Source organism: Callithrix jacchus, chromosome 1 (genome assembly GCF_049354715.1).
Source record: "Callithrix jacchus isolate 240 chromosome 1, calJac240_pri, whole genome shotgun sequence".
Taxonomy (NCBI): Eukaryota; Metazoa; Chordata; class Mammalia; order Primates; family Cebidae; genus Callithrix; species Callithrix jacchus.
Genome location: NC_133502.1, coordinates 152,994,181 through 153,010,826, shown reverse-complemented (window position 1 = coordinate 153,010,826; position 16,646 = coordinate 152,994,181). Strand labels below are relative to the sequence as shown.

General features: G+C 35.6%; 1 protein-coding gene across 2 annotated transcripts in view; it reads left to right on the top strand.

Annotated features, from left to right (window-relative positions):
* The window catches only part of LOC100392938 (olfactory receptor 13C7), an 81,306-nt gene that overhangs the window by 1,283 nt on the left and 63,377 nt on the right, over nucleotides 1-16,646 (top strand). The window contains exons 2-4 of one of the 2 annotated variants that reach the window (XM_078373623.1): nucleotides 55-194; nucleotides 1,901-2,007; nucleotides 15,004-15,317. The exons of the other annotated variant lie outside the window; for it this stretch is intronic. The gene's annotated coding sequence lies outside the window, so the exon portion shown is untranslated. The remainder of the gene's footprint in view (nucleotides 1-54; nucleotides 195-1,900; nucleotides 2,008-15,003; nucleotides 15,318-16,646) is intronic. 2 annotated transcript variants of the gene reach the window in all.

The window sequence follows — 16,646 nt, the reverse complement described above, 5'->3', positions numbered from 1 at the left end:
GCCAATCCATTTACTTATTCTACAGATATTTACTGAATTCCTTCCGTGTTCCAGGCACTTTTCCAGAAAGTGGGATACAGAACTGAGCAAAAGTCAAAGATCTTGTTCTCTTGGAATATCCACGTTGGAGGAAACAGATAAGCAAATGAAGAGTAAATATATCAGGATTTCCCAATAATATAAAGAAAAATACAGTAAGATACAAAGAATAAAACTGCTAGTGGAATTCTGAAAGTGCTCAGGATTCTAGCTATTTATTGACTTAGATATTTAGGACTTAGGTTTCTTCATACCACTCTCTCAAAATACACTTTCCTTCCTGCATCTATTGATGTTTACATTAAAAATATGTTTTGGAGTAAGAAAAAATGTTAAAAGCACTGTAAGTATGGGTGGATGTCTTAAAGTAGCAGGCCTCACTGTAAGGTGATCTGAATATTTCATTGAAGGCTATGTCCCCTCCCCCAAACTGTTATGTGCAAGTTATTTCTCCGTGTAATCAGTGTTAGGGAGGGGAAACTTACAAGTATCCTATCTGTGTGGGAAAGCCTTGCTGCCAATTTCCTGAGGCTAAGGAGGGAAGAAGGCCAGAACACTCAGCATTTGGTAGTATCTTTCAATAATATATTAATTAGGGTAGATTAAATGGCTCTTGCAAATCAACACACAAAAAAGTGTATTATTACTCAAACACTATAGGATTTTATTTTTTATAAGAATCCAAAGTGGGTTTTTCTAGTTGGGAGGTAGCTCTTCTATACATAGTGAATTAGGTACCCACACTAGTGAATTAGCTACCCTGTGGCTTTGCCATTCCCAGTCTCATCATTAACTGCATCCATCCAACAGAAAGATAACAGGGAAATTCCAAGAGGAATTTCCAAGAGGAAAATACAGATAGGGGCAAAATTCATGGCTACAGTTTAGAGATGGCTAAACATTGTTAAGTGCTACTAAGTAGCTAAAATATTCTCCTATTTGCTTTCTCACAGGTTTTAAATATCCTCAACCTGCTATGAGTTAACCTTGATCTCCAGTTTGTAAGTGAGAAAGGTGAAGTCTGGAGAGAGAATTTTCTCAAGTTCATTGCTACAAAGTGGCACAGACTTTGAAGCCCAATTTAAAACCAGTTCAGTTTACCATTTATTTTTAAAAGATAGGCGATTATTAAGATAATTTTAGATTTGTAGCGGAAAATAGCTTTTAGAAAGAATTTAAAATGTAATATTGTTCTGTGGCTGTTTTTAAAAACATATCCCTAAACTGCCTGGAAAATATATAGGATAAACATTTTGAAAATTAATGTTGCATATCTGGAAATTCTGACAAATAGTTCAAAGGATAGATAGATCAAAGCTAGAAAAATCATACCAAAAAAAAAAAAAAAACCCCTAGATTATCCAAATAGGCTTATATGATATAGAGAAGCTGGGTAGTTATTCTGGATTGGATAGATGGAAATGAGCTATGAAAGAAGGTAACATCGAACATTTATTATAGATACGGCAGTGTACACTTTAAAGAAGAAGAATGAAGTGAATGTCTGTGCTCTTGCCACCAGGCTTAAGAAAAAGGGTATTGCCAGCAACTCACAAGCCTCATACATGTTCGTTCCTGGTCACATTCTTTTTACCATCCTCTCCCCCAATTCCCTCAAGTAACCATGATCCCAAATTTTGTGTTATTACAATATTTTTTCAGAAAAAATTCAACTACATTTGTTTATAACTCTACATGGTGTATTGCTTTGATTTGCCTGCTTTAGATTGTTTATTCACTAATTTTATTATTTTGTTACATAATTGTTATTACTTTAGGCTTTGAAAATCACCCACATTTATGCACTTGTGTGAGAAATGCATGTTAATTCACTTCCCTTTTGTATGCTATTTTATTACAGGAAAATACTTTGATTTTTTTTGGGTCCATCTGAGTATTAACAACAAAGCTGCTTGAATTTATTTGTAGATGTCTACTGGTTCTGCCAGAAGAATTTCTCTAGGGCAGGTATTATTAACTTTTGTGTGTGTTTTAAAATCCTTTTAAAATGTATAAGAAATACATAGGGTTGCAAAGAAAAAAATACAGAGAAAAAATTAAACTAGAATAATCAAAATACACAAAAATGAAAAAATTGAACTAGAATAATGAAATATAAAAGAAAACTTTTTTATAAAGAAATAGACATGCTTCTTTATTAGGGCACTAAATAACAGTATCTAATGGTGGGTGCAAAAGATATAATTTTGAAGCAGTGATAAGTGTGGAAGAAATTTTTATCTATTTGCAACAACCATAAATAGGATTTGACATTATCTATAATATTTATTGGCTGCAAAGTCACAGGTCCTGCTAATATTGTGGTTTGTTACCTACCTTCACAAACAAAATGATTAATTTCAGTTAGATATTGGTGCCAATAAAGTTGTAAATGTTATTCACCCAACTCATCAGACCCTCTGAATTCTATCCATAGATTCATTAAAAATCTGTGTACTGGAGGTTACAAACCACTACCCTGGATTACATACCCAGGAGTGGAATTGCTGGGTCATAAATTATGTACATATTCATCTTTACTAAACAGTGCCAGACTGTTTGATAGCAGTGTATGAGGTTTTCCTGACCATTTTTTTATTATTGCCCATCTGGTCTGATGAGTGTGAAGACACATTTTTATACCTTTAATAACAAATAGGTATCCATTGAAAGGGGGTGGAAATTGTATGAAATGAGCAAAGGAAACAATCTACTCAATGGTGCTCCTGCTTGTTTTTTTTTTTTTTTCCAAAGGTCAGACTCATGCAGAAGCAAGCAGGTAGACCCAATTCTGGCCCAACCGAATAGGCTAGGTAGTGCCAGTGCTGGCCCAACTGAGTAGGAGGGCAGTACTGCTGCTTGTAAACGCTGGATGTTTATATTCTGGTACTACATCCCTGGGTACTTTCTTGTTTTGGTGCTTTGTTATTCTGCAACCACTAGATGGTGGCATAGACTCACTTTTCCATATGTCTATTTCTGTTATTTTTTAGTTCCTGTAAATGTAAGTTATACGTATTTATAGAGTGGAGTTAACTTACAGTTTATTGTTTGTGATCCTGGATTATGTATAGAAGAAAAACTTCTGTAAAGGCAGGTTACTACTAATAATAAGGCAGGTTAATAATTTTAAAAATGGCAATAAAAATCCATTTTTATTCAATTTTCTTTAAAAAGAGACCTACTCATATCACCGAATATTTTTTAAGTATTTGTTGTATGTTTAATATTGAATTAAATCCCTTAATGAAGGAAAAAGAAAAAAAAACACCACTGCATCTTTCTTTCTGAGGTGGTCAGCATGTCTTCATATTTTTGTATCCGTCTCTTTTCAGAGTTCTTAAAGACTTGTGAATAGCTAAACCTTTAAATATAGTAGATATTAATTTAAAATGTTGCTATTAATCAAGTATTGTTATTTCTAAAACACACAAACATGTTTAATATATATTCATTACATCTCTTTAGATATAAAAATGGATACTTTACATTTCCCATTGGAAAATGAATTTTAGTGCCAATGACATTTTAAAACCTGACATCAGTGAACATGATTATTTCCTAAAATAGGCTTGGCACATCTTTTGCTTTGAATAATCTCTGTACCTCACAATTGGATTTGAGGAGACATTTTATTGGACAGATATTTCTGAAACTTTTACTGTTGTTTGAGATTTTTCTTATTAAATATGGCTTTTTTTTCTAGGTGTAATTTGAGACGTCTTCTAGCTTTAAGCACTTATACACCTTATTTGTACGTATTTTTTTCATTAAGTTCCTCTTCCAAATGAACACTCATTATTCAGTGCTCTCCAGTGTATTCTTTACCTCCATGAATTTGTCCCAGGTACCTTCTAGCTGGGTAATGGATTCACTTTTCTAATCTGAGTTAGATTTACTTGGCTCTCATTGATTGTTTTTATAGCATCTTTAAGTTTGTTGTATTTTATTTATTCGAATGTTATATTGAGAACTAGAACTTTAATGCAAGGGGCAAGTAGGCTATGTCCAACCAAAAAGGGGCTGTTGTCTCTGTTGCTCCTTGTTAGGTGTTTCAGGATACTGCCTAGGATTTTTCCACACATTCTTTATGCTCTAAGTTGAGATGCCTTGCTATCTCTTTTGAAGGGTGACAGAAATAGTTTATGGGAAATTAGAACTTCTCAGATTAAAATTCATTCTGAAAAACGTTCTAAGTTGTCTTTTTTTTTTTTTTTGAGACGGAGTTTCGCTCTTGTTACCCAGGCTGGAGTGCAATGGCGCGATCTTGGCTCACCGCAATCTCTGCCTCCTGGGTTCAGGCAATTCTCCTGCCTCAGCCTCCCGAGCAGCTGCTAAGTTGTCTTTTTAAGATAGCTTAATAGTGCTATTAGAAGTTGCCTTCATATCCAAAATTATTTTTTTCTCGTATAGACTTAAAAAAATACATTTCCCAATTTCCTTACTCCCTTGCAGTCATCTGAAGCTTCCACTTAGCACAAAATAAAAAGTGAGAAGAAAGTTAATAAAAGTCATAACTTTAGAGGGTACCTGAGTATAAGTCCTGTTTCACAGCATTTTTTATTAAAAATTAGTTGGTCTGGCCAGGTGCAGTGGCTCACACCTATTATCTCAGCACTTGCAGAGACGGGTAGATCACTTGAGGTCAGGAGTTCAAGACCAGCCTGGGCAACATGGTAAAACTCCATCTCCACTAAAAATACAAAACTTAGCCAGGCGTGGTGGTGGGCACCTATAATCCCAGCTACTTGGGAGGCTGAGGCAGGAGAATTGCTTGAACCCAGGAGGTGGAGGGTTGCAGTGACTCAAGATTGCAGCACCGCACTGCAGCCTGGGTGAGAGTCTCAAAAACAAACAAAACTACAGTTCGTCCTTTGCCTCTTCATTTTGTTTGTGTCTTTTTTTTTTTTTTTTTGGTTATTATTCTCTACATTGCTAGATTCTGTTTGCTAGTATTTTATGTTCTATTTTCCTGTCTGTGTTTATAAGTGAGATTGGCTCATAAGTTTTCCTTGCTCATATTATCCCTGTTCAGTTTTTGTTTCAGGGCTATACCAGGCTTACCAAAAGAGTTGGGGGAGCTTTCCATTCCCTTTTTAAGTATTTTATGAACCCCTTCATATATCACAGGGGTTAACTGTTCTTGGAATATGTGTTAGAATTATCCAGGGAAATTATTTGGGCCTGGTAAATTTAAAAAAGTTAATATTTTTTAAATTATGGTAAAATACAGATAACATACAATTTAACCATCTTAACCATTTTTTTTTTTTTGAGACGGAGTTTCACTCTTATTACCCAGGCTGGAGTGCAATGGCGCGATCTCGGCTCACTGCAACCTCTACCTCCCAAGTTTAAGCTATTCTACCACCTCAGCCTCCTGAGTACCTGGGATTACAGGCATCCATCATCATTCCTGGCTAATTTTTGTATTTTTATAGAGATGGGTTTCACCATATTGGCCAGGCTGATCTTAAACTCCTGACCTCGAGTGATCCGCCCACCTTGGCCTCCCAAAGTGCTGGGATTAGAGGCATGAGCCATTGTGCCAGGCCTCCATAACTCTTTTCATCTGGCAAAACTGAAACTCTGTGCCCATTAAATAATAACTCCCCATTCTCCCCAATGCTCCTGGCAACAACCCTTCTATTTTCTGTCTCTATGATTTTGATAACTCTAACTACTTCATATTAGTGGAATCATAAGATATTTTATCTTTTTGTGAATGGCTTACTCAACATGATGTCCTCAGTGCTTTACCACATTGTAGCATGTGTTAGAATTTCCTTCTTTTTAAGGCTGAGTAATATTTATGTACATACCACATTTTGCATATCCATTCATTCATCAATGGACACTTGAGTAGCTCTATGTTTTAGCTATTGCTTATTGGCCATTGTATATCTTCTTTTGAGAATTGTCTATTCATGTCCTTTGCCCACTTTGTGATGGAATTATTTGTTTTTATCTTGCAGATTTGAGTTCTTTGTAGATTCTGGATATTAGTCCTTTGTCGGATGCATATTTCACGAATATTTTCTCCCATTCTGTGGGTTGTCTGTTTACTCTGCTGATTATTTCTTTTGCTGTGCAGAAGCTTTTTAGATTAATAGGTCCTATCTATTTATTTTTGCTTTTGTTGCAATTGCTTTTGGGTTCTTGGTCATGAGCTCTTTGCCTAAGCCAGTATCTAGAAGAGTTTTACCAGTGTTATCTTCTAGAATTTCTATTGTTTCAGGTCTTAGATTTAAGTCTTTGATGCAACTTGAGTTGGTTTTTTATAGAAGGTAAGAGATGAGGATCCCATTTTATTCTTCTACATGTGGTTTGCCAGTTATCCTGGTGCCATTTGTTGAATAGGGTGTCCTTTCTCCACTTTATGTTTTTGGTTGCTTTGTTAAATATCAGTTAACTGTAAATAATTGGCTTTATTTCTGGGTTCTCTGTTATGTTCCTTTGGCCTACATGCCTATTTTGATACCAGAACAATGTTGTTTTGGTAACTATAGTCTTGTATAATACCATAGTTTGAAATTGGGTAATGAGATGCCTCCAAATTTGTTCTTTTTGTTTACTCTTGCTTTGGCTCTATGGGGTTTAGTTTTTTTGGGGGGGGGGTTCCGTATGAATTAAATTACGTAAAGTACGTCTTTAATTTCCACATTTAAAAGACAATTCTGGGCTGGGCGCAGTGGCTCATGTCTGTAATCCCAGCACTTTGGGAGGCCGAGGCAGGCACATAACGAGATCAAGAGATCGAGACCATCCTGGCCAACATAGTGAAACCCTGTCTCTACTAAAAATACAAAAATTATCTGGGCATGGTGGTATGCACCTGTAGTCTCAGCTATTTGGGAGGCAGGAGAATCGCTTGAACCTGGGAGGCAGAGACTGCAGTGAGCCAAGATCATGCCACTGCACTCCAGCCTGGAGACAGAGCAAGACTCCGTCTCAAAGAAAAAAAAAAAAAAAAGACATTTTTGAAGTTTCTCTTTTCAGTATGAATTTCTAATATGTTTATTTTGGACATAGGTTGTGATTTGAATGATACTGATTCTTTGGTATTCAATGAGACTTGCTTTCTTTCCCAATGGATCCTCAGTTTTATAAACATTTCATTGGATTTTAAAACAGTTTCAGCTATTTGAGCACAAAGTTTTACACACGCACACATACACACACAGAGAATGCTGCAATTTTTAAGCTGGGTGTTTAACTTAATGCGATCTCTGCTTAATATATTTGTAATCCTCCTGAATAGTAGAAGGACTTCAAAATGTTTTTCTCTGATTTCTAGCCCCTCTCATCATGTTCCATGTGATTTATATCTTAGATTTCATTTTTATCTTGTTTTTAAGTCCCCTAATGCTCTTTCTTTTTTCAAAGTCAGTAGCAGTTAGGATTTACCCATGTATTTATCAATTTCCTTATTTTCTATGAAAAGTGATTTCCATACCATTCATTTTATTAAGGGACAATTTCTTTTGAGAGTTTTCTGAGTGTTAAAAATTCTTTTTTTTTTCCAAAAATGTCTTTCTTTTGCCTTCTTTCTTGAAAGATAATTTGGTTTTGTATAGAATTCTTGTTTTCATTGCTTTTGCTTAAACAATCTAAGACAGTATTCCACTGACTTTTGCCCTCTGTTTTAATTGATGGCATTTTCACTCGGTGAAAGGCATTTTAGAAAATAGACACGATATGCTATTAAATGATATTAAAATATAATAAGATTATTCATTATGAAGAGCAGACTATGCTTCATTTTTTAAAAACCGTAATCAATATTTTGTGTGGGAAGCATTATGACATTCTTAGACCAACTTCCATATTTCCTTTTAGGTACTGATTTTATCATTATATTTGGCTTATTTATAAATATGCATATATACTATATGGTAAACACTTAAAAATATTTTAAAATATTTATTGAAAACCACTTTTTATAAGTTTTAGATTTTGAAATTTAAGTGTGCCTGCCAAATCTAGACTGAATGACAGACATGAACAAAAATGAAGTTATCTTCTACAATATTTTATATAGAGATGTTTATTCTGAGGATTATCACTTTTCTTTCTTTTTTTTTTGAGACAGAGTTTCGCTCTTGTTACCCAGGCTAGAGTGCAATGGCGCGATCTCAGCTCGCGCAACCTCCGCCTCCTGGGTTCAGGCAATTCTCCTGCCTCAGCCTCCTGAGTAGCTGGGATTACAGGCACGTGCCACCATGCCCAGCTAAATTTTGTGTTTTTAGTAGAGACTAAAATGGGTGTGGTGGCTCACGCCTGTAATCCCAGCACTTTGGGAGGCCGAGGCGGGTGGATCACCTGAGGTTGGGAGTTCAACACCAGCCTGACCAGCACTTTGGGAGATCGAGGGGTGTAGATCACCTGAGATCGGGAGTTCAAGACCAGCCTGATCAACATGAAGAAACCCCATTCCTACTAAAAATACAAAATTAGCCAGATGTGGTGGTGCATGCCTGTGATCCCAGCTGCTCGGGAGGCTGAGGCAGAATGTAGTAAATGTAGTAAAAATTTCCCCTAGACCAAAGCTAAGTACAGAGTTTGCCTTTTGCCTTTTATATAAAATTATTTTATTTGTCTTCCAATGTTTTTTTTAAGTTGGCTTATTTTCCAGAATTTTAATTTACATGTGAGAAAATTAAAGACTTTAAATGCAGAGATATCTAAATCTGCATGTTTTTCTCATGAAGACATATTTTTCTTCTGAACCGAGATAAATATGATTTATAGTCTTTGCCATCTAATTATCTTAATTGATCTACTTCAGTAATTTCTCTTGTTCATTACTCAGTAAGTGAATGATGCATTTTTGCTATAAAAATGCTTTGAAATTTAAAGTATTTGATCAGAAGTGCAAAATGTATTCTTAGTAGTCCTTTCATCACTAATACCTGAGGTGCTCACTATATTGAGTAAAGTCTCACTTCCCATTTTAAAATAATCTTATGCATTACAACATGCATATTAATATTTGTATTCTGTAACTACCTGCATCATTATTATAATACAAATACTGTTTACTCAACATTGTCCTTAACCAGTATTGCCTCACATTTTTAATCATTTTTTGTCCCACATCTGGTATGAGAATATGAGTAGCATAGGAAACAGTTCAGCCAATTTAGGGATTACTTGAATTGAACTTCAACTTTTAAATTAAGGTTCCAGATTAGAAAAGGCCCTGGGAAATGTGAATTATTGTATACATGTGTCTAAATTTGTTTTTAATTTTTAATTTTTGTTAGTACATAGTGGGTGTATATATTAATGGGGTGCATAAGATGTTTTGATACAGGCATGCAATGTTTAATAATTACATCATGAAAGATGGGGTATCCATCCCCTCATTTATCCTTTGTTATTGTATATCAGTCTTATTGCAAAGTCACAAGATTTATAAGAGATTATCATGTGGATATATAGAAATGGCATTATTAAAAACTTCATTGTTTTCATTGCATTGAAAAGGTGAAATTGCAGAATAAATGTTGTAGGAGAAAATGCATTTCTTTTTGCTAAGGTCTGTACAATCTGATATGCCTGAGGAATCAGTAATCCCCTCAGAAATAGCCTTCTATGAAGGAATATCACAAACAGAACATTATGCCAAAAATTGCTGTTTCTTTTTTTCTTATTACATTACAACCTGATTCTAGTAAATCTGATGTATTTCAGTTTTTCTCCTTTCCTCCTCCTCCCTTGCACCCATCCCCCAGAAATAGCAATGGAAACCCTGAAAATCATTCAGTATAGGAAATTAAGTTTCACAGGGACCATTAAAATTTATTTCTGATTTCTCTCTTGTAAGTTATAAATAACCTATTAAAAAGTTTTGCTCTTTTAAAACAGAACTTTTTCCTGAAGTATGTTTAAGATAATTTGTAATACCATTTTAAATCCAATTTCTACCCTTATCTCATTCACTCATACAACATTCATTCAAGAGCTGTATTCCTGACAGGTTTTATACAGTTTTTTCAACACTGTATTATGAAAGATTTCAAACACAAAGCAAAACTGAAAGAATGTTACATTGAACATCATATACCAACCAACTAGATTTTACCACTAACATTTTAGAGGATTTGCTTATCCCCTCCCTTCCTTCCTTCCTTCCTTCCTTCCTTCCTCCTTCCTTCCTTCCTTCCTTCCTTCCTTCCTTCCTTCCTTCCTTCCTTCCTTCCCTCCCTCCCTCCCTCCCTCGCTCCCTCTCTCCCTCCCTCCCTCTATCCTTCCTTCCATCCTTCTCTCCCTCGCTCCTTCATTTTATCTGATCTTGTCACCCAGGCCGGAGTGCAATGACACAATCTCAGCTCACTGCAACCTCCATCTTCCAGGTTCAAGCGATTCTCCTGCCTCAGCCTCTGGAGTAGCTAGGATTACAGGTTTGCACCACCACACCCAGCTGATTTTGTGTTTTTAGTAGAGGTAGGGTTTCACCATGTTGGCCAGGAATGACCTCAGGTGATCTGCTTGCCTCATGCCTCCCAAAGTGCTGGGATTATAGGTGTGAGCCACTGCACCCAGCCTCATATCTATGTTTCTATTCATCTCTCTATCCTGTTAAATCCATGTCATTTTTGGATGCTTTTAAAGTACACTGCTGATATTGTACACTTTTTCCTAAATACTTTAGCATGTATATCATTAAGTAGAGTTTAATATTTATTTACAGTTTTGTCTTTTAAAATTTACATACATTAAATTCATCAATCTTACTTATTCAGTTTTGACAAATTCCTGGTGAGATATAGAACATTAACAGGACCTCAGAAAAGTTTCTTCATTCCCCATTCTGATTGATACCTGCTTTAACCCTTTCTCCACATGAGCAGCGACTGTTCTGATTTTAAAGTACCATTAATTTATTTTTACCTGTTTTATAACTTCAGTATATACTCTTCTAAAAACACTTTGGCTGCTGTGCAGAGAAGGAATTGTAGGAGAACAAAAGGGGAATCAGGGCTGTGATTTGGGAAGCCATGGCAGTAGCTTATGTGAGATGATGATGGCTTGGACTGGGGTGGTAGCAGAGGAAGCGGTCAGACTTAGAGTAAAATTTTGAATATAGAATCAATAGTATCCCTGGGGAGGCTGGATGTGAGTTTATGTTGATCCCACTACCTGCGATGGGGAAAACTTGAAGAGAAGTAGTTTGGGTATGGGAAAATCAAGGTTTCTACTTTGGACATGTCATATTTAAAATGCCTACTGGAGTATATCTCAGGGCTAGAGATGCATATATGGGAGTCACTGTTCTATAAGTTAAGATTTTATTTTGGTCATTGTCTAGTTATAAGCATAATAAAGTAGTTCACAGGTTATATCTATGTATAACTAGGTTAGATGGACTTTGTTACAGTCAAACCTCTGATGCCCAGAATAGACAAAACCATATATACAACAAAGGAAATATTATTTTAAGCAGGATTATTGCTAGCTGTATGTGTTACATACAACACAGTCGCATTATTCATATTCTATGAAAAGAAAATTATCTTAATAAACAAATAGACTTTATACAATAAAGCAAAATCCAAAGAATCTATTCATTGAAGCCCACTGTTAACATTTGTGGTATAAGAACAGATAACTCACAGCCTCTGTGTCTGATGACCTTTGAATAAAATAACAGACATATTGTATATAGATAATTGAAGAGAATAATAAAAAACACATAATAAACATAGTTAAAACATAACAAACACTCCAAAACCTATGTAGATTGTATAAACTTACAGGAAGACAAGGTAGAGTCTTGTTAGGATGATTAAAAAAGCCTTTAAAGCTAGAGGAGATGTTTTTTGAGGAGAACCTTGATTTTTTATAGTAGGTTATGGGATAATTTTAGGTGGAGAGAATGGTACTAGCAAAAATGCAGATGTAGCAATCATAAGGATTATTCAGGCAATGTTAAATAAAATGGTTTAACTTCAGCATAAGAAAGACAATCACCCATTTACTCATTCAACGCACATTTACAGTAAATGCTTACTTTGTTCTGGGTACCAAGGACTCTTAAGTACACTACTTTTTTTTTTTTTTTTCTGAGACAGAGTAGGCTGGAGTGCAGTGGTACTCAGCTCACTGCAACCTCCGCCTCTCAGGTTCAAGCTATTCTCTTCCTCAACCTCCTGAGTAGCTGAGATTATAGGCGTGTGCCACCAGTCCCAGCTAATTTTTTTATTTTTAGTAGAGATGAGGGTTTCAGCATGTTGGTCAGGCTGGTCTTGAACTCCTGACCTTGTGATCCGCCCACCTCAGCCTCCCAAAGTCCTAGAATTACAGGTGAGGCACCACGCCCAGCCTAAGTACATACTACTTTCATATCTTTCCCTCAGGGAACCCCCTCAGTCTGTTAGGCAAGATAGTTATATATGGAGAGAGGTAAAGGGAATGTATATTTTTTGTTGCCTGACATTTAGTCAAGCACTGAACAAGGCATTTTGCATTTTTTTTTCTTATTCAATTCCCATAAGACCCCTTAAGCTAGGGACTAAATGCCACATTTTATGGAAATGGAGACTCTGAAAAATTAAAGTTTATAATCCTAGTACACTAAGGTGTTAGAGTTTGTACCCATCTCTTACTTTAAAAAAAACTATGCCACATTGAAAAAATACAATACCATATAACAAAACATTTAATAAAGTCATATTGCAAAATGTTATTTTTGCTTAGTCTTGCTTTGGCTATGTGGGTTCTTTTTTGGTTCCATATGAATTTTAGAATTGTTTTTTCTAACTGTACAGAATAATGATGGTATTTTGATGGGGACTGCATTGAATTTGTAGATTGCTTTTGGCAGTATGGTCATTTTCACAATGTTGATTCTACCCATCCATGAGCATGGGATGTGTTTCCATTTGTTTGTGTCACCTATGATTTCTTTGAGCAGTGTTTTGCAGTTTTCCTTGTAGAGGTCTTTTGGCTTGTTAGATATATTCCTAAGAATTTTTTTTTTTTGCAGCTATTGTAAAAGGGATTGAGTTCTTGATTTGATTTTCTGCTTACTTGCTTTTGATGTATAGAAGAGCTACTGATTTGTGTACATTAATTTTGTATCCAGAAATTTTGCTGAATTATTTTATCAGTTCTAGGAGCTTTCTAGAGGAGTTCTTAGGGTTTTCAAGGTAAAAAATTATATCATCAGTGAACAAGTGACAGTTTGACTTCCTCTTTATCGATTTAGATGGCCTTTATTTCGTTTTCTTGTCTGATTGCTCTTATTTGAATTTCCAGTACTATTTTGAAGAGGAGTGGTGAGAGTGGGCATCCTTGTCTTGTTCCAGGTCTCAGAGGGAGTGCTTTCAACTTTTCCCCATTCAGTATCATGTTGGCTGTGGGTTTGTCATAGGTGGCTTTTATTACATTGAAGTATATCCCTTGTATGCCAATTTTGCTGAGAGTTTTAATCATAAGGGATGCTGGAGTTTGTTGAATGCTTTTTCTGCATCTATTGAGGTGATCATGTGATTTTTTGTTTTAAATTCTGTGTATGTTGTGTTGACTTAAGTATGTTAAACCATCCCTGCATCCCTGTTATGAAACCCACTTGATTATGGTGGATTATTTTTTGATATATTGTTGGATTTGGTTAGCTAGTATTTTATTAGGGATTTTAGCATTGTGTTCCTCAAGGATGAATTAGGGAGGGTTTCTTCTTTCTCTGTCTTGTGGCATTCCTCTAAATGTCTGACAGAATTCTGCTGTAAATCTGTCTGGTCTGGACTTTTTTTTAATTGGTAATTTTAAAATTATGATTTCAATCTCATTGCTTGTTATTGTCTGTTCAGGGTATATAATTCTTCTTGATTTAAGCTAGGAGGGTTGTATTTTTCCAGGAATTTATCCATTTCTTGTAGGTTTTCTAGCTTATGTGCATAAAGGTGTTCATAGTAGCCGTGAATGATTTTTTTGTATTTCATTGGTGTCAGTTGTAATATCTACTGCTTAGTTTCTCAGTGAGGTTACTTGGCTTTTCTCTCTTCTTTTCTTGGGTAATCTTGCTAATGATCCATCAATTTTATTTATCTTGTCAAAGTAGCAGTTTTTTGTTCCATTTATCTTTTGTAATTATTTTTATTTGTTTCAGTGTCATTTAGTTCTGCTTTGATCTTGGTTATTTCCTTTCTTCTGCTGGGTTTTGGTTTGGTTTATTCTAGTTTCTCTACTTGCTTGAGGTGTGACCTTAGATTGCCTGTTTGTGCTCCTTCAGACTTTCCCATGTAGGTGCTTAGGGCTATGAACTTTCCTCTTAACACCACCTTTGCTGTATCCCAGAGTTTGTTATAGGTTTTGTCATTGTTGTCATTCACTTAGAAGAATTTTTTAAATGCCATTTTGGTTTCATTTTTGACCCAATGCTCATTCAGGAGCATTAATTAATTTCCATGTATTTGCATAGTTTTGAAGGTTCCTTTTGTAGTTGATTTTCAGTTTTATTCCACGGTGGTCTGAGAGAGTGCTTGATATAATTTCAATTTTCTTATATTTATTGAGGCTTGTTTTATTGCCTATCATATGGTCCATCTTGGAGAAAGTTCCATGTGCTGCTGAATAGAATGTGTATGTAATTTTAATTTTAAAAAATGATACAAGAGGTGAAGGGAGAAATATTCATGGAAATAGATAGCTTAAAGGAAAAACAATAAAAAATTCAGGAAACTTTGGACATACTTTTAGAAATGTGAAATGCTCTGGGAAGTCTCAGCCATAGAACTGAACAAGTAGAAGAAAGAAATTTCTTGTTGGATGAAATACTCTGTATGTATCTGTTAGGTTCATTTGTTCCAAGGTATAGTTTAAATCCATTGTTTCTTTGTTGACTTTCTGTCCATAACCTGTCTAGTGCTGTCAGTGGAGTATTGAAGTGCTCCACTATTATTGTGTTGCTATCTCATTTCTTAGGTCTGTTGGTAATTTTTTTTTTTTTTTTTTTAGATGGAGTCTCATTCTGTTGCCAGGCTGGAGTACAGTGGCATGATCTCAGCTCACTGCAACCTCTGCCTCCTGGATTCAAGTGATACCCCTGCCTCAGCCTCTCAAGTAGAGTGGATTACAGGCGTGTGCCACCACGCCTGGCTAATTTTTTGTATTTTAGTAGAGATGGGCTTTCACCATGTTGGCCAGGATGGTCTCAATCTCCTGACTTCATGATCCACCCACCTCGGCCTCCCAAAGTGGTGGGATTACAGGTGTGAGCCACCACACCTGGCCTAGTAATTGATTTTTAAATTTCAAAGCTCCAGTGTTAGGTGCGTATATGTTTAGGATTGTGATATTTTCCTTTTGGATGAGGCCTTTTACCATTATCTACTGTCCTTCTTTCTCTCTTTTAACCACTGTTGCTTGAAAGTTTGTTTTGTCTGATGTAAGAATAGCTACCTCTGCTTGCTTTTGGTGTCTATTTGCATGAAATTCCATTCTTCACCCTTTTTAAGTTTATGTTAGCCCTTATGTGTGAGGTGAGTCTCCTGAAGGCAGCAGATAGTTGGTTGGTGTAGCATTTAGGCTATTTATATTCAATGTTAATATTGAAATGTGAGGTACCATTGCGTTCATCATGTTCTTTGTTGCCTGTGTACTTTGGTTTTGCTTTTGCTTTCCAACTGGTATTTTTGTTTTATATGTCTAATGTGATTTATGCTTTAAAGAGGTTCTGTTTTGATGTGTTTCCAGGATTTGTTTCAAGATTTAGAGCTCCTTTTAGCAGTTCTTTTAGTGGTGGTTTGGTAATGGTAAATTCTCTTAGCATTTGTTTATCTGAAAATGACTTTATCTTTCCTTCATGTATGATGCTTAGTTTTGCCGGATACAAAATTCTTGGCTGATAATTGTTTGGTTTGAGGAGGCTGAAGATAGGTCCCCAATCTTTTCTACTTTGTAGGGTTTCTGCTGAGAAATCTGCTGTTAATGTGGTAGATTTTCTTTTATAGGTTACCTGGTGTTTCTGTCTCACAGCTCTTAAGATTCTTTCCTTCATCTTAACTTTGGATAACCTGATGACAGTGTGCTTAGGTGAAGATCTTTTTGCAATGAATTTCCCAGGTGTTCTTTGTGCTTCTTGTATTTGGATGCCCAGGTTTCTCTCAAGGCTGGGGAAGTTTTCCTTGATTATTCCCCCAAATATGTTTTCCAGGCTTTTAGAATTCTCTTTTTCCTCAGGTACAACAATTATTCCTAGGTTTGGTTGTTAAACATAATCCCAGACTTCTTGGAAGCTTTGTTCATATTTTCTTATTCTTTTTTCTTCGTCTTTGTTGGATTGAGTTAATTTGAAGACCTCGACTTCGAGCTCTGAATTTCTTTCTTCTACTTGTTCAGTTCTATTGCTGAGACTTTCCAGAGCATTTCACATTTCTAAAAGTGTGTCTAAAGTTTCCTGAAATTTTTATTGTTTTTTCTTTAAGTTCTCTATTTCCATGAATATATCTCCCTTCACCTCTTGTATCTTTTTTTTTTTATTTCCTTGCGTTAGGCATCACCTTTCTCTGGTGTCTGCCTGATTAGCTTAATAACTAACCTCCTGAATTATTTTTCAGGTAAATCAGGGATTTATTCTTGGTTAGGATCCATTACTGGTG